The sequence below is a fragment of the Astatotilapia calliptera genome, chromosome 23 (genome assembly GCF_964374335.1).
Source record: "Astatotilapia calliptera chromosome 23, fAstCal68.1, whole genome shotgun sequence".
In the NCBI taxonomy this organism is placed as follows: Eukaryota; Metazoa; Chordata; class Actinopteri; order Cichliformes; family Cichlidae; genus Astatotilapia; species Astatotilapia calliptera.
Window position 1 is genome coordinate 7,806,224 of NC_137443.1, and position 13,291 is coordinate 7,819,514.

The window sequence follows — 13,291 nt, forward strand, 5'->3', positions numbered from 1 at the left end:
CATATAATAAGCTCCACAGGCATGAAAACTGAGAATTAGGTAGACTAGACATTGCTGTCGCTCACGGTGAAAGAATTTTGTCAATACGACTTTTACTTTTCATTTGGGAGCGATTTGTTTCGGCCTGACTTTTCTGTTCATTTTAAGCAGCAAAAGTGAGGTGCATGTCTGTGTCGTGTGTATGGAGCCCTTGGGTGCAGTCACTATAGCAACCAGGCTCACACCTGCCTGCTTAACGAGCTCTCTCTGCCACTCTGCCAAAATTCATCTTAAACACTTCTCTTTCAACTGCTGCTGTGTCCACAGTGTTACAGCCATCATTTTACCCTCAAAACGTCGCCATCGTTGTTCTTTTTCCAACATCTTGTCTTTCAAAGCTCAGACATTTAAACTTTTTAAACTGTGTGGGTCCAAGTGGAGGGATCACATTTGAGTCATTCAGTGATTCAAAGAATATGACCTTTTAATATTCTTTCAGATGTTTTCTGACTCTAAATGTTCTTTTCTCATTTCTTAGGTTTTTCTAATTTACAATTAAAACATTTTCAGCTTTTTTCCAACTTCTTCTTCTGTGTAACCTTCAGCTTTTAGCAGTTCAGCACTTTTGTTTTCAGGTTAAATTCGGGTTTTTTTTGGTTTTTTTTTAATCTCATTCAATATTTTTAACTCAAAATTCAGCAATTAATTCATTTCAGTGCATACATTCAGATTCAAGCATTCACACTGCAGTTTCTTCAGAAAATGCATTTTCTAGTTCTATTTTATTATTATCTATTCCGTACGTTTTTTGAAAGCCTACTCCTTCAAAACCGTTCAACTTAGAAAAACCATTCAAACACCATTAGATTCCTATTCTTTTGGACACTGTTGCTTGTATTTTTCTCATTTTTAACATTTATATTTTTAATTTTATTCAACTTTATTCAACAAAAATTTATAATGTATTTCAATGGGGAGACCCTTCAAATCCTCATTCAACTTACTCATTTTTAAACTCTTACTACTTCCACATACATTGACATAGAGCCACCATTCAAACTTTAAAACGAAGACAAGACATTCAACTATTCAACTTGTATTTATCTTTTCAATATCTATTATACTTTTTCTTCAGTTCCAGTTTAAGTTTCATGATGTTTTTTCACCCGTTTCAGAGTTTATAATGGGTGTGTATGGGACGGAATGTTGGGGCTAGAGTGAGGCAGCTCAACTGCTAGAGTGAGAGGAGCAAAAAAATTAATCTTAAAATATTTTTTAAAACTGCTGCTGTGTCTGCAGCGTTTGCTCTACAGGTATGATTTTACCCTCAAAACGTAGCCATCGCTGTCCTCTTTCATCCAATGTGTTTACTATTGTCCTAGGTGTTATGGTTCTTTCATAAATGTCACCAATGCACAGCCTCCTCCCTCCAACTCTTCCATAGACTCTAATGTTAAAATGGCTCAGAAGGTTCGTTTGAAAATCAGAAGAGCATGGTGTCTTTCCACTGTCACCACGTCCATATAATAAGCTCCACAGGCATGAAAACTGAGAATTAGGTAGACTAGACATTGCTGTCGCTCACGGTGAAAGAATTTCGTCAATACGACTTTTACTTTTCATTTGGGAACGATTTGTTTCGGCCTGACTTTTCTGTTCATTTTAAGCAGCAAAAGTGAGGTGCATGTCTGTGTCCGTGTGTATGGAGCCATTGGGTGCGGTCACTATAGCAACCAGGCTCACACCTGCCTGCTTAACGAGCTCTCTCTCTCACTCTGCCAAGATTCATCTGAAACACTTCTCTTTCAACTGCTGCTGTCTCCACAGTGTTACAGCCATCATTTTATCCTCAAAACGTCGCCATCGTTGTTCTCTTTCCAACATCTTGTCTTTCAAAGCTCAGAGATGTAAACTTTTTAAACTGTGTGGATCCAAGTGGAGGGATCACATTTTAGTCATTCAGTGATTCAAAGAATATGACCTTTTAATATTCTTTCAGATGTTTTCTGACTCTAAATGTTCTTTTCTCATTTCTTAGGTTTTTCTAATTTACAATTAAAACAGTTTCAGCTTTTTTCCAACTTCTTCTTCTGTGTAACCTTCAGCTTTTAGCAGTTCAGCACTTTTGTTTTCAGGTTAAATTTGGTTGTTTTTTTTTTTAATTTCATTCAATATTTTTAACTCAAAATTCAGCAATTAATTCATTTCAGTGCATACATTCAGATTCAAGCATTCACACTGCAGTTTCTTCAGAAAATGCACTTTCTAGTTAGTGTGAATGCTTGAAAAGCATTCACAGTATTGTTATTCGAATCTTTATTATTAGTGTGAATGCTTGAAAAGCATTCACAGTATTGTTATTCGAATCTTTATTATTATATTTTATTATTATTATCTATTCCGTACGTTTTTTGTAAGCCTACTCCTTCAAAACCGTTCAACTTAGAAAAACCATTCAAACACCGTTAGATTCCTATTCTTTTGGACAACACTGCTTCTATTTTTCATATTTTTAACATTTATATTTTTAATTTTATTCAACTTTATTCAACAAAAATTTATAATGTATTTCAATGGGGAGACCCTTCAAATCCTCATTCAACTTACTCATTTTTAAACTCTTACTACTTCCACATACATTGACATAGAGCCACCATTCAAACTTTAAAACGAAGACAAGACATTCAACTATTCAACTTGTATTTATCTTTTCAATATCTATTATACTTTTTCTTCAGTTCCAGTTTAAGTTTCATGATGTTTTTTCACCCGTTTCAGAGTTTATAATGGGTGTGTATGGGACGGAATGTTGGGGCTAGAGTGAGGCAGCTCAACTGCTAGAGTGAGAGGAGCAAAAAAATTAATCTTAAAATCTTTTTTAAAACTGCTGCTGTGTCCACAGCGTTTGCTCTACAGGTATGATTTTACCCTCAAAACGTAGCCATGGCTGTCCTCTTTCATCCAATGTGTTTACTATTGTACTAGGTGTTACGGTTCTTTCATAAATGTCACCAATGCACAGCCTCCTCCCTCCAACTCTTCCATAGACTCTAATGTTAAAACGGCTCAGAAGGTTGGTTTGAAAATCAGAAGAGCATGGTGTTTTTACACTGTCACCACGTCCATATAATAAACTCCACAGGCATGAAAACTGAGAATTAGGTAGACTAGACATTGCTGCCGCTCACGGTGAAAGAATTTCGTCAATACGACCTATACTTTTCATTTGGGAGCGATTTGTTTCGGCCTGACTTTTCTGTTCATTTTAAGCAGCAAAAGTGAGGCGCATGTCTGTGTACGTGTGTATGGAGCCATTGGGTGCAGTCACTATAGCAACCAGGCTCACACCTGCCTGCTTAACGAGCTCTGCCTGCCACTGTGCCAAGATTCATCTTAAGCACTTCTCTTTCAACTGCTGCTGTGTCCACAGTGTTATAGCCATCATTTTACCCTCAAATTGTCGCCATTATTGTTCTCTTTCCAACACCGTATCTTTCAAAGCTCAGGCATTTAAACTTTTTAAACTGTGTGGATCAAAGTGGAGGGATCACATTTGAGTCATTCAGTGATTCAAAGAATATGACCTTTTAATATTCATTCAGATGTTTTCTGACTCTAAATGTTCTTTTCTCATTTCTTAGGGTTTTCTAATTTACATTTAAAACATTTTCAGTTTTTTTCCAACTCCTTCTTCTGTGTAACCTTCAGCTTTTAGCAGTTCAGCACCTTTGTTTTCAGGTTAAATTCGTTTTTTTTTTTGTTTTTTTTTTAATCTCATTCAATATTTTTAACTCAAAATTCAGCAATTAATTCATTTCAGTGCATACATTCAGATTCAAGCATTCACACTGCAGTTTCTTCAGAAAATGCACTTTCTAGTTAGTGTGAATGCTTGAAAAGCATTCACAGTATTGTTCTTCTAATCTTTATTATTATTATATTTTCTTATTCCGTACGTTTTTTGAAAGCCTACTCCTTCAAAACCGTTCAACTTAGAAAAACCATTCAAACATCGTTAGATTCCTATTATTTTGGACATGACTGCTTCTATTTTTCTCATTTTTAACATTTATATTTTTAATTTTATTCAACTTTATTCAACAAAAATTTCCCATGTATTTCAATGGGGAGACCCTTCAAATTCTCATTCAACTTACTCATTTTTAAACTCTTACTACTCCCACATACATTGACATAGAGCCACCATTCAAACTTTAAAACGAAGACAAGACATTCAACTATTCAACTTGTATTTATCTTTTCAATATCTATTATACTTTTTCTTCAGTTCCAGTTTAAGTTTCATGATGTTTTTTCACCCGTTTCAGAGTTTATAATGGGTGTGTATGGGACGGAATGTTGGGGCTAGAGTGAGGCAGCTCAACTGCTAGAGTGAGAGGAGCAAAAAAATTAATCTTAAAATCTTTTTTAAAACTGCTGCTGTGTCCGCAGCGTTTGCTCTACAGGTATGATTTTACCCTCAAAACGTAGCCATGGCTGTCCTCTTTCATCCAATGTGTTTACTATTGTACTAGGTGTTATGGTTCTTTCATAAATGTCACCAATGCACAGCCTCCTCCCTCCAACTCTTCCATAGACTCTAATGTTAAAATGGCTCAGAAGGTTCGTTTGAAAATCAGAAGAGCATGGTGTCTTTCCACTGTCACCACGTCCATATAATAAGCTCCACAGGCATGAAAACTGAGAATTTGGTAGACTAGACATTGCTGTCGCTCACAGTGAAAGAATTTTGTCAATACGACTTTTACTTTTCATTTGGGAACGATTTGTTTCGGCCTGACTTTTCTGTTCATTTTAAGCAGCAAAAGTGAGGTGCATGTCTGTGTGCGTGTGTATGGAGCCATTGGGTGCGGTCACTATAGCAACCAGGCTCACACCTGCCTGCTTAACGAGCTCTCTCTGCCACTCTGCCAAAATTAATCTTAAACACTTCTCTTTCAACTGCTGCTGTCTCCACAGTGTTAAAGCCATCATTTTACCCTCAAAACATCGCCATCGTTGTTCTTTTTCCAACATCTTGTCTTTCAAAGCTCAGAGATGTAAACTTTTTAAACTGTGTGGGTCCAAGTGGAGGGATCACATTTTAGTCATTCAGTGATTCAAAGAATATGACCTTTTAATATTCTTTCAGATGTTTTCTGACTCTAAATGTTCTTTTCTCATTTCTTAGGTTTTTCTAATTTACAATTAAAACATTTTCAGCTTTTTTCCAACTTCTTCTTTTGTGTAACCTTCAGCTTTTAGCAGTTCAGCACTGTTGTTTTCAGGTTAAATTCGGGTTTGTTTTTTTTATCTCATTCAACATTTTTAACTTAAATTCAGTAATTATTTCATTTCAATGCATACATTCAGATTCAAGCATTCACACTGCAGTTTCTTCAGAAAATGCACTTTCTAGTTATTCTATTTTATTATTATTATCTATTCCGTACGTTTTTTGAAAGCCTACTCCTTCAAAACCGTTCAACTTAGAAAAACCATTCAAACACCGTTAGATTCCTATTCTTTTGGACAACACTGCTTCTATTTTTCATATTTTTAACATTTATATTTTTAATTTTATTCAACTTTATTCAACAAAAATTTATAATGTATTTCAATGGGGAGACCCTTCAAATCCTCATTCAACTTACTCATTTTTAAACTCTTACTACTTCCACATACATTGACATAGAGCCACCATTCAAACTTTAAAACGAAGACAAGACATTCAACTATTCAACTTGTATTTATCTTTTCAATATCTATTATACTTTTTCTTCAGTTCCAGTTTAAGTTTCATGATGTTTTTTCACCCGTTTCAGAGTTTATAATGGGTGTGTATGGGACGGAATGTTGGGGCTAGAGTGAGAGAGCTCAACTGCTAGAGTGAGAGGAGCAAAAAAATTAATCTTAAAATCTTTTTTAAAACTGCTGCTGTGTCCACAGCGTTTGCTCTACAGCCACCATTTTACCCTCAAAACGTAGCCATCGCTGTCCTCTTTCATCCAATGTGTTTACTATTGTCCTAGGTGTTATGGTTCTTTCATAAATGTCACCAATGCACAGCCTCCTCCCTCCAACTCTTCCATAGACTCTAATGTTAAAATGGCTCAGAAGGTTCGTTTGAAAATCAGAAGAGCATGGTGTCTTTCCACTGTCACCACGTCCATATAATAAACTCCACAGGCATGAAAACTGAGAATTCAGTAGACTAGACATTGCTGTCGCTCACGGTGAAAGAATTTTGTCAATACGACTTGTACTTTTCATATGGGAACGATTTGTTTCGGCCTGACTTTTCTGTTCATTTTAAGCAGCAAAAGTGAGGCGCATGTCTGTGTACGTGTGTATGGAGCCATTGGGTGCGGTCACTATAGCAACCAGGCTCACACCTGCCTGCTTAACGAGCTCTGCCTGCCACTGTACCAAGATTCATCTTAAGCACTTCTCTTTCAACTGCTGCTGTGTCCACAGTGTTACAGCCATCATTTTACCCTCAAATTGTCGCCATTATTGTTCTCTTTCCAACACCGTATCTTTCAAAGCTCAGGCATTTAAACTTTTTAAACTGTGTGGATCAAAGTGGAGGGATCACATTTGAGTCATTCAGTGATTCAAAGAATATGACCTTTTAATATTCATTCAGATGTTTTCTGACTCTAAATGTTCTTTTCTCATTTCTTAGGGTTTTCTAATTTACATTTAAAACATTTTCAGTTTTTTTCCAACTCCTTCTTCTGTGTAACCTTCAGCTTTTAGCAGTTCAGCACCTTTGTTTTCAGGTTAAATTCGTTTTTTTTTTGTTTTTTTTTTAATCTCATTCAATATTTTTAACTCAAAATTCAGCAATTAATTCATTTCAGTGCATACATTCAGATTCAAGCATTCACACTGCAGTTTCTTCAGAAAATGCACTTTCTAGTTAGTGTGAATGCTTGAAAAGCATTCACAGTATTGTTGTTGTAATCTTTATTATTATATTTTATTTTTCCGTACGTTTTTTGAAAGCCTACTCCTTCAAAACCGTTCAACTTAGAAAAACCATTCAAACATCGTTAGATTCCTATTATTTTGGACAACATTGCTTCTATTTTTCTCATTTTTAACATTTATATTTTTAATTTTATTCAACTTTATTCAACAAAAATTTCCCATGTATTTCAATGGGGAGACCCTTCAAATTCTCATTCAACTTACTCATTTTTAAACTCTTACTACTTCAACATACGTTGACATAGAGCCACCATTCAAACTTTAAAATGAAGACAAGACATTCAACTATTCAACTTGTATTTATCTTTTCAATATCTATTATACTTTTTCTTCAGTTCCAGTTTAAGTTTCATGATGTTTTTTCACCCGTTTCAGAGTTTATAATGGGTGTGTATGGGACGGAATGTTGGGGCTAGAGTGAGGCAGCTCAACTGCTAGAGTGAGAGGAGCAAAAAAATTAATCTTAAAATCTTTTTTAAAACTGCTGCTGTGTCTGCAGCGTTTGCTCTACAGGTATGATTTTACCCTCAAAACGTAGCCATGGCTGTCCTCTTTCATCCAATGTGTTTACTATTGTACTAGGTGTTATGGTTCTTTCATAAATGTCACCAATGCACAGCCTCCTCCCTCCAACTCTTCCATAGACTCTAATGTTAAAATGGCTCAGAAGGTTCGTTTGAAAATCAGAAGAGCATGGTGTCTTTCCACTGTCACCACGTCCATATAATAAACTCCACAGGCATGAAAACTGAGAATTCAGTAGACTAGAAGCTGCTGTCGCTCACGGTGAAAGAATTTTGTCAATACGACTTTTACTTTTCATTTGGGAACGATTTGTTTCGGCCTGACTTTTCTGTTCATTTTAAGCAGCAAAAGTGAGGCGCATGTCTGTGTACGTGTGTATGGAGCCATTGGGTGCGGTCACTATAGCAACCAGGCTCACACCTGCCTGCTTAACGAGCTCTGCCTGCCACTGTACCAAGATTCATCTTAAGCACTTCTCTTTCAACTGCTGCTGTGTCCACAGTGTTACAGCCATCATTTTACCCTCAAATTGTCGCCATTATTGTTCTCTTTCCAACACCGTATCTTTCAAAGCTCAGGCATTTAAACTTTTTAAACTGTGTGTATCAAAGTGGAGGGATCACATTTGAGTCATTCAGTGATTCAAAGAATATGACCTTTTAATATTCATTCAGATGTTTTCTGACTCTAAATGTTCTTTTCTCATTTCTTAGGGTTTTCTAATTTACATTTAAAACATTTTCAGTTTTTTTCCAACTCCTTCTTCTGTGTAACCTTCAGCTTTTAGCAGTTCAGCACCTTTGTTTTCAGGTTAAATTCGTTTTTTTTTTTGTTTTTTTTTAATCTCATTCAATATTTTTAACTCAAAATTCAGCAATTAATTCATTTCAGTGCATACATTCAGATTCAAGCATTCACACTGCAGTTTCTTCAGAAAATGCACTTTCTAGTTATATTTTATTAGTGTGAATGCTTGAAAAGCATTCACAGTATTGTTATTCGAATCTTTATTATTATATCATCTTCCGTACGTTTTTTGGCATCTAACTCCTTCAAAACCGTTCAACTTAGAAAAACCATTCAAACACCGTTAGATTCCTATTCTTTTGGACATGACTGCTTCTATTTTTCTCATTTTTAACATTTATATTTTTAATTTTATTCAACTTTATTCAACAAAAATTTATAATGTATTTCAATGGGGAGACCCTTCAAATCCTCATTCAACTTACTCATTTTTAAACTCTTACTACTTCCACATACATTGACATAGAGCCACCATTCAAACTTTAAAACGAAGACAAGACATTCAACTATTCAACTTGTATTTATCTTTTCAATATCTATTATACTTTTTCTTCAGTTCCAGTTTAAGTTTCATGATGTTTTTTCACCCGTTTCAGAGTTTATAATGGGTGTGTATGGGACGGAATGTTGGGGCTAGAGTGAGGCAGCTCAACTGCTAGAGTGAGAGGAGCAAAAAAATTAATCTTAAAATCTTTTTTAAAACTGCTGCTGTGTCTGCAGCGTTTGCTCTACAGGTATGATTTTACCCTCAAAACGTAGCCATCGCTGTCCTCTTTCATCAAATGTGTTTACTATTGTACTAGGTGTTATGGTTCTTTCATAAATGTCACCAATGCACAGCCTCCTCCCTCCAACTCTTCCATAGACTCTAATGTTAAAATGGCTCAGAAGGTTCGTTTGAAAATCAGAAGAGCATGGTGTTTTTACACTGTCACCACGTCCATATAATAAACTCCACAGGCATGAAAACTGAGAATTAGGTAGACTAGACATTGCTGCCGCTCACGGTGAAAGAATTTCGTCAATACGACCTATACTTTTCATTTGGGAGCGATTTGTTTCGGCCTGACTTTTCTGTTCATTTTAAGCAGCAAAAGTGAGGCGCATGTCTGTGTACGTGTGTATGGAGCCATTGGGTGCAGTCACTATAGCAACCAGGCTCACACCTGCCTGCTTAACGAGCTCTGCCTGCCACTGTACCAAGATTCATCTTTAGCACTTCTCTTTCAACTGCTGCTGTGTCCACAGTGTTACAGCCATCATTTTACCCTCAAATTGTCGCCATTATTGTTCTCTTTCCAACACCGTATCTTTCAAAGCTCAGGCATTTAAACTTTTTAAACTGTGTGGATCAAAGTGGAGGGATCACATTTGAGTCATTCAGTGATTCAAAGAATATGACCTTTTAATATTCATTCAGATGTTTTCTGACTCTAAATGTTCTTTTCTCATTTCTTAGGGTTTTCTAATTTACATTTAAAACATTTTCAGTTTTTTTCCAACTCCTTCTTCTGTGTAACCTTCAGCTTTTAGCAGTTCAGCACCTTTGTTTTCAGGTTAAATTCGTTTTTTTTTTTTTTTTTTTTTTTAAACTCATTCAATATTTTTAACTCAAAATTCAGCAATTAATTCATTTCAGTGCATACATTCAGATTCAAGCATTCACACTGCAGTTTCTTCAGAAAATGCACTTTCTAGTTATTATTATTATCTATTCCGTACGTTTTTTGAAAGCCTACTCCTTCAAAACCGTTCAACTTAGAAAAACCATTCAAACACCATTAGATTCCTATTCTTTTGGACAACATTGCTTCTATTTTTCTCATTTTTAACATTTATATTTTTAATTTTATTCAACTTTTTTCAACAAAAATTTATAATGTATTTCAATGGGGAGACCCTTCAAATTCTCATTCAACTTCCTCCTCTTTAAACTGTATCTACTTCCACATACATTGACATAGAGCCACCATTCAAACTTTAAAACGAAGACAAGACATTCAACTATTCAACTTGTATTTATCTTTTCAATATCTATTATACTTTTTCTTCAGTTCCAGTTTAAGTTTCATGATGTTTTTTCACCCGTTTCAGAGTTTATAATGGGTGTGTATGGGACGGAATGTTGGGGCTAGAGTGAGGCAGCTCAACTGCTAGAGTGAGAGGAGCAAAAAAATTAATCTTAAAATCTTTTTTAAAACTGCTGCTGTGTCCACAGCGTTTGCTCTACAGGTATGATTTTACCCTCAAAACGTAGCCATGGCTGTCCTCTTTCATCCAATGTGTTTACTATTGTCCTAGGTGTTACGGTTCTTTCATAAATGTCACCAATGCACAGCCTCCTCCCTCCAACTCTTCCATAGACTCTAATGTTAAAACGGCTCAGAAGGTTGGTTTGAAAATCAGAAGAGCATGGTGTTTTTACACTGTCACCACGTCCATATAATAAACTCCACAGGCATGAAAACTGAGAATTAGGTAGAGTGGACATTGCTGCCGCTCACGGTGAAAGAATTTCGTCAATACGACCTATACTTTTCATTTGGGAGCGATTTGTTTCGGCCTGACTTTTCTGTTCATTTTAAGCAGCAAAAGTGAGGCGCATGTCTGTGTACGTGTGTATGGAACCATTGGGTGCGGTCACTATAGCAACCAGGCTCACACCTGCCTGCTTAACGAGCTCTGCCTGCCACTGTACCAAGATTCATCTTAAGCACTTCTCTTTCAACTGCTGCTGTGTCCACAGTGTCACAGCCATCATTTTACCCTCAAATTGTCGCCATTATTGTTCTCTTTCCAACACCGTATCTTTCAAAGCTCAGGCATTTAAACTTTTTAAACTGTGTGGATCAAAGTGGAGGGATCACATTTGAGTCATTCAGTGATTCAAAGAATATGACCTTTTAATATTCTTTCAGATGTTTTCTGACTCTAAATGTTCTTTTCTCATTTCTTAGGTTTTTCTAATTTACAATTAAAACATTTTCAGCTTTTTTCCAACTTCTTCTTCTGTGTAACCTTCAGCTTTTAGCAGTTCAGCACTTTTGTTTTCAGGTTAAATTCGGGTTTTTTTTTTTTTTATCTCATTCAAAATTTTTAACTTAAATTCAGTAATTATTTCATTTCAATGCATACATTCAGATTCAAGCATTCACACTGCAGTTTCTTCAGAAAATGCACTTTCTAGTTAGTGTGAATGCTTGAAAAGCATTCACAGTATTGTTATTCGAATCTTTCTTATTATCTATTATTCCATATTCCGTACGTTTTTTGGCATCTAACTCCTTCAAAACCGTTCAACTTAGAAAAACCATTCAAACACCGTTAGATTCCTATTCTTTTGGACATGACTGCTTCTATTTTTCTCATTTTTAACATTTATATTTTTAATTTTATTCAACTTTATTTAACAAAAATTTATAATGTATTTCAATGGAGAGACCCTTCAAATTCTCATTCAAATTACTCCTCTTTAAACTGTATCTACTTCCACATACATTGACATAGAGCCACCATTCAAACTTTAAAACGAAGACAAGACATTCAACTATTCAACTTGTATTTATCTTTTCAATATCTATTATACTTTTTCTTCAGCTCCAGTTTAAGTTTCATGATGTTTTTTCACCCGTTTCAGAGTTTATAATGGGTGTCTATGGGACGGAATGTTGGGGCTAGAGTGAGACAGCTCAACTGCTAGAGTGAGAGGAGCAAAAAAATTAATCATAAAATCTTTTTTAAAACTGCTGCTGTGTCCGCAGCGTTTGCTCTACAGGTATGATTTTACCCTCAAAACGTAGCCATCGCTGTCCTCTTTCATCCAATGTGTTTACTATTGTACTAGGTGTTATGGTTCTTTCATAAATGTCACCAATGCACAGCCTCCTCCCTCCAACTCTTCCATAGACTCTAATGTTAAAATGGCTCAGAAGGTTCGTTTGAAAATCAGAAGAGCATGGTGTCTTTACACTGTCACCACGTCCATATAATAAACTCCACAGGCATGAAAACTGAGAATTTGGTAGACTAGACATGGCTGTCGCTCACGGTGAAAGAATTTTGTCAGTACGACTTTTACTTTTCATTTGGGAACGATTTGTTTCGGCCTGACTTTTCTGTTCATTTTAAGCAGCAAAAGTGAGGCGCATGTCTGTGTCCGTGTGTATGGAGCCCTTGGGTGCGGTCACTATAGCAACCAGGCTCACACCTGCCTGCTTAACGAGCTCTCTCTGCCACTCTGCCAAGATTCATCTTAAGCACTTCTCTTTCAACTGCTGCTGTGTCCACAGTGTTAAAGCCATCATTTTACCCTCAAAACGTCGCCATCGTTGTTCTTTTTCCAACATCTTGTCTTTCAAAGCTCAGAGATGTAAACTTTTTAAACTGTGTGGGTCCAAGTGGAGGGATCACATTTTAGTCATTCAGTGATTCAAAGAATATGACCTTTTAATATTCTTTCAGATGTTTTCTGACTCTAAATGTTCTTTTCTCATTTCTTAGGTTTTTCTAATTTACAATTAAAACATTTTCAGCTTTTTTCCAACTTCTTCTTCTGTGTAACCTTCAGCTTTTAGCAGTTCAGCACCTTTGTTTTCAGGTTAAATTCGGTTTTTTTTTTGTTTTTTTTTTAATCTCATTCAATATTTTTAACTCAAAATTCAGCAATTAATTCATTTCAGTGCATACATTCAGATTCAAGCATTCACACTGCAGTTTCTTCAGAAAATGCACTTTCTAGTTATTATTATTATTATATTTTATTCTGTATTCCGTACGTTTTTTGTAATCCTATAACTTCAAAACCGTTCAACTTAGAAAAACCATTCAAACACCGTTAGATTCCTATTCTTTTGGACAACACTGCTTCTATTTTTCATATTTTTAACATTTATATTTCTAATTTTATTCAACTTTATTCAACAAAAATTTATAATGTATTTCAATGGGGAGACCCTTCAAATCCTCATTCAACTTACTCATTTTT